Below are 6,120 nucleotides of genomic sequence, written 5' to 3' on the forward strand. Positions count from 1 at the left end.
TGGCGAAGGAACCTTGGGTTGCCATGGAGGTGAGAATGCTAAATTGCTCGTCCAAAGATCTGACAGGGTAAAGATTTTTAAAATTACATATTTTTTAATTTTTAAATTACAGTTGAGTACAATATTATATTAATTTCAGGTGTAAAACCCCGTGATTAGATATTTGACTTCTGAAGTGATCACCTTGATAAATCTAGTACCCATCTGATACCATATATAGTTATTACAATATTGACTGTATTCTCTATGTTGTACTTTATATCCCCCTATTATGTAACTATAATAGTATTTATAAATCCCTTCACCTTTTTCACCCCCAATCCCATTCCCATCTCTGACAGGGTAAAGATTTCTCAACTAAATTCCTGGGAAAGAGGACTATGAGTGAATTAATTTATTGGCATAGCCATTGTACTTTGTGCTTCACCAACATGGAAAAAGATTTTTCTATTTTTATCCTACATCCACTTCAAAATAGTAGAAATTACATGCTGAAATTAAATTCACCACATGGCCAAAAGTGTTCTCTCTAGGTATTGGGGCTAACAGACTATTTAAAATTTCTTTTCTCAACTTTAGATTTTCTGTAGAAAGCACGTATTATTTTTGTGTCCACTTTACTGTTGGTAAACAAATGGGTGCCAATTGGTTTACTGGGGTTTGGGGTGAGGAGAGGAGATTTAGCAACATATACCTTTAAAAGTGCATTCCAAAGTGCATTCATGATGTTCCCTCTCTCTCTCCTCCCTTCCTCTCTGAAATCAATGAAAATATGTCTTTTAAATAAAGAAAAATTTATTTAAGAAAGGGGAAGGACTGGTAAACAAATGTACCACTCTGGTAGGAGATGTTGATAATGGGGAGGCTATGCATGTGTGGGGTAAGGGGGTATACGGGAAATCTTTGTACCTTCCTCTCAATTTTGCTTTGAATCTAAACTGCTCTAAGAAATTAAGTGTTTAGAAAAAAAATTGTTGGAAATGTTTAAAAATGCATATCCACTGATAAAGGAATTCTACTGTTAGGATTATAGCGCAATATGATCCTTAACGGCCATTTGTAAGCTTCCCACCACAGGAGAACAAAAGACCAGGGAAACTTGCTGGATACCGGGAGTCAGACCATATAGGGAATTGAAACTATTTTAAAGACACCTGATGGCACACCTGCATTCCATCCGCATTCCAAGCCCACCACCTCAGCCCCCAAGCCCACTGACGACAAAAGTTTCCTGCCAGTGACTGCCTGTAAGGATGAAACTCCAGCTCTGGGTGCTGCCATCATCGACCCAGTGTCCTCTGGCTTGGTGCTGTGCAGCCCTTCCCTTTGGCTATCCCATCCTCTATCCCCTTTCCTTAAATAAATTCCATTTTTCTTTTTTTTTAAAGATGTATTTTCATTGATTTCAGAGAGGGAGGGAGGTGTGAAAGAGAGAGATATATAGAAACATCAATGATGAGAATCATTAATCAGCTGCCTCCTGCACGCTCTACACTGGGAATTGAGCCTGCAACCCAGGCTTCCCTTGCAATCACGGCTTCGTCCAGAAGGTTGTCTGGAAGGACGTCTGGTCTAATTAGCATATTATGCTTTAAATATATATATATGTGCATATATGTATGTGTGTGTGTGTGTGTGTGTATATTATATATATATATATATATATATATATATATATATATATATATAATCTTTTATCCAAGTAACTATAAAACATGTAAGGAACACTGCTCTTGTAAAATAATTGAAGTTGCTAGTTGTTTTCAAATCACTTTAATACACTGCAGTCATTTAAAATTATGATGAACTAATAGTTTTTTAAACCCAAATACTTATTGAAAGTGAGACTGATATAACATTTTCATCTAGAGCTCCTAAGAGTGTAAATCTGGCTCTCAAAAGCATTAAAATGTTCTGAGTTTTGTTGTAATCCCACTTCTAGGTCTCTATCTCTAAGAAGGAAAAATGTTGACAAAGATTTATGGATGACCCAGTTATTTATTATCAGGAAAATTTGGAAACAAAATGTTAAGTAGCAAGAGAATGTTTTAAAAAATTATCTGTATGATGTTAATATTATGCAGTCCACTGAAATGTTTATAAAGAACTTTTGATAAAAGAAGAAAACACGTTAAGTGAAAAAGAAATAACATTTTTTTCTTCTCATCCTCCCTCCCTCCCTTTGTACTTTCTATCTTAAAAGGAATTTTGTCAAGTTTAACAGTGGCTATCCATAAATATTACTTATACATGATTTTTCCTTTTTTCCACTCTGCAGCTTTCAATGTTCTCTGTATTTTCTATAATAAACAAATACTTTTATAATGAGGAATAAAATTTCAAAAAGTAAAGGCATACTTATCCCTAATTCAATCCTCAAAAATAAAAGTGATTGTATCACCGAAACCGGTTTGGCTCAGTGGATAGAGCGTCGGACTGCGGACTGAAGGGTCCCGGGTTCGATTCCGGTCAAGGGCATGTACCTTGGTTGCGGGCACATCCCCAGTGGGGGGTGTGCAGGAGGCAGCTGATCGATGTTTCTCTCTCATAGATGTTTCTAGCTCTCTGTCCCTCTCCCTTTCTCTCTGTAAAATATCAATAAAATATATTTTTTTAAAAAAGTGATTGTATCTTATTTTCCTATTTAAAGATAAGTGTTAGGAAAGAAAAAGGCCTCTTTTTCCTTGCTGTAGCCTTCCACAATTTATGAGAAGTACCTGGTAAGTAAACCCCAAGATTGTTAGCTGCTCTGATTCAAACAGCCCCTCTGTTCAAATGGCTGGACAAGATAAGCTACTCTCATGGCAACATTCTTGCATACCCATACTCCCTACTATTTTTACAACTCAGGGATAATTCTCACCAAGGACTCTCTAGTTCAGGGGCGGGGAACCTTTTCTTCTGCCAAGGGCCATTTGGATACTTATAACATCATTAGAGGGCCATACAAAATTATCAACTTAAAATTAGCCTGCTATTGTTTGGTCAAACATTTAATAATTCAGCCCTAATGCCTTGGCAAGCCAGACCAAATGATTTCTTGGGCCTTATATGGCCCCAAGGGCCAGACGTTCCCCACCCCTGCTCTAGTTAGTAGAAAGTTCTTTTTCCCTCTCCCCTTCAAACAAGCCTCTTTTGAACTCTTCGTAACTTTTATTCTAAGCACTAGAGGCCCGGTGCACAAAATTCGTGCACGGGAGGGGGGTATTCCTCAGCCCAGCCTGCACCCTCTCCAATCTGGGACCCCTCGAGGGATGTCCGACTGCCCGTTTAGGCCCGATCCCACCGGGATCGGGCCTAAACGGGCAGTCGGACATCCCTCTCACAATCCAGGACTGCTGGCTCCCAACTGCTCGCCTGCCTGCCTTCCTGATTGCCCCTAACCACTTCTGCCTGCCAGCCTGATCACCCCCTAACCACTCCCCTGCCAGCCTGATTGATGTCTAACTGCTCCCCAGCCAGCCTGTTTGCCCCCAACTTCCCTCCTCTGCCGGCCTGGTCACCCCTAACTGCCCTCCCCTGCTGGCCTGATCACCCACAACTGCCCTCCCCTGCTGGCCATCTTGTCACAGCCATCTTGTGTCCACATGGGGGCAGAATCTTTGGCCACATGGGGGAAGCCATCTTGTGTGTTGGAGTGATGGTCAATCTGAAAATTACTCTTTTATTAGATAGGATAGAGGCCTGGTGCATAGGTGCGGGCCGGCTGGTTTGCCCTGATGGGTGTCCCAGATCAGGGTGGGGGTTCCCTTGGGGCGTGGGGTGGCCTGGGCGAGGGGCCTGTGGTGGTTTGCAGGCCGGCCACACCCCCCGGCAACCCAAGAGGAGGCCCTGGTATCTGGGATTTATTTATCTCCTATAATTGAAACTTTGTAGCCTGGAGCGGAGCCAAGCCTCCTGCTTGCTCCGTGGCCGCAGCCATTTCTGCTGGGATTTCTTTATCTTCTATAATTTAAACTTTGTAGCCTTAAGCGGAGGCCTGGGCTGGCCAGGGTGTGCAGAAATCTTGGCTCCCTCCATCGCTGGGGAAACCCAAGCCTTCCTCCTGCTCTCTCCATGGCCACAGCCATCTTGGTTGGGTTAATTTGCATGCTCGCTCCTAATTGGCTGATGGGTGTGGCTTGTGTGTGTAGCAGAGTGATGGTTAATTTGCATATTACTCTTTTATTAGATAGGATGTTTTATAGGCTTGGGAAAAATACTAATAAAACACCTCCCTAGGACATATGCCCTGACTATCTCCTGAAAAATAAACAAAACCCCCGCCCAATGTCTGCTCAATTTCAGCCCCCCAAATCCTCCTCCCTTTCTTGTCACCTAGTAACGGCAGCCATTACCCTTTAAAGGGGGAAACCATCTTTTGTTTCTTGCCCTTTCATTGATTAGCAATGCACTAGCCCTTTCCCTTTGTGAAATATAAAATAAACTCCCTCTCTTTGCACCTATCTCTTCTCTCAGTTATGAATTTTCACAGCCCATGTCACTGGCCAAGCCTAACAATAAGGGAATTTTATGCCAGAAGGATGAAGATACCTGTACAAAATCACACAATTAAGCAAATAGCAAAGCCAAGCATGTCCCAAGCACATCCATGCACTGGAAAGAAAATACACCAAATGGAATTGACTAATAAAGCCATACCTTACATAAAGAAGGTTCATGCAGAAATTTGATCTGATCTTGTAGTGCTAACCTAGAAAAATCAATTCCTTTCTTCTCCAACACTTACTTGAGTTTAGCTGCAATCAGTTATGTAGCTTCAGGAATTTAGTTGGTCAACTTACAAGTTAATTCAAACTAAAAACTTGCCTAATTGGATTCTTCTCTTTCCTGGATGAGAATGTTTTGTGATTGTGAGAATGTGCAAAGCATCCTTCCAAAAGAGTCTGTAGCAGAATGAGGCAGAACAAAGAAATAAGAGAAATGCTGGGGTGGAACAAAGAAATAAGAGAAATGCTGTAGCAGAATGAGGCAGAACAAAGAAATAAGAGAAATGCTGGGGACTTTTAAAATTCCAGCTCCTAGTGTTTTTAAGGGGTGCAGGTTGAGGGCTAAAAACAATCTAAATGTCCAGAAGAGAGCAAATCCTTATGGACGTAATCATTTGTTAGATAGTACAAGGGTCTCGAGATTAGGATTAAAGTTAGGGTGGTTCTCAATAAATGTTCTCCTTGTTAAACGTTAAAATATAGTCCAGTATTTTGCAGATGCAGCTGTAAACAGGATGAGCTTGACAGGAACTCAATGGGTAAATGTAGCCAACTGCAAAGGAGAAATCAATGTGTAATTAACCAAACAGTGTATGTATAAGGAATGGCTAAGGCTCCCTTGGGGAGACAGAGCTTTGAATGTGAATCTCCTGTGCCCTTAACTTGCTGCAAGTAAATAAAACAACTACACCTGACCACCACATCTTGTTGTTGTTGTTAATCTTTAATTTTTTAAAATTGATATTTTGAGATAGAAAGGGAAAGGGAGATAGAAATGTTGATTTGTTTTTCCACTTATTTATGCATCTATTGGTTGATTTTTAATATGTGTTCTGACCAGGGATCAAACCTGAAACCTCGGTAAAAGGTTCAGAGTGGGCCAGGTTCACGTACCTATGACATGAGGCCATAATGTATCAAAAAAGATTTTATTCCGACCACCTGGGTGCAGGTGGGCTGAGACCGAGAAAGGCATCAGCAAAAAGAGCAGGGAGAGATAAGTTTTTATTAATCCTTGCTGGCTGTAAGCCGCTCTGCTGACGTAAGGGTCTGGTACGTCCTTGGTTCCTCCCATGCCAGCATAGCTCTGGTTATCTGAGCTATGCTGTGCTCAAGGCTGCAAGCTTTCTGCAAGATATCTGCTAAGCACAATAAGTCTTTCTCTGCCCTGTTTTATTCTCTTTAACGCTTTCACTTGGCATATCAGGAGGATGTTCTACCAACTGAGCTACTCAGCCAGGGTCACATCTTGTTCTTGAATAGAACACCCCAAGTAGTGTAGTCCTTGAGTTCGGTAACACATATATAATGGAATGCTATGTAGCCTTTAAAAAGAATGTGGCCATTACTTATAGGGAATGATCTTTAAGATGTTATTGAGAAAAAAGGGAGAAGCTCAGAAATATGTATT

The sequence above is a fragment of the Plecotus auritus genome, assembly GCF_963455305.1.
Source record: "Plecotus auritus genome assembly, chromosome: 7".
NCBI classification, from domain to species: domain Eukaryota; kingdom Metazoa; phylum Chordata; class Mammalia; order Chiroptera; family Vespertilionidae; genus Plecotus; species Plecotus auritus.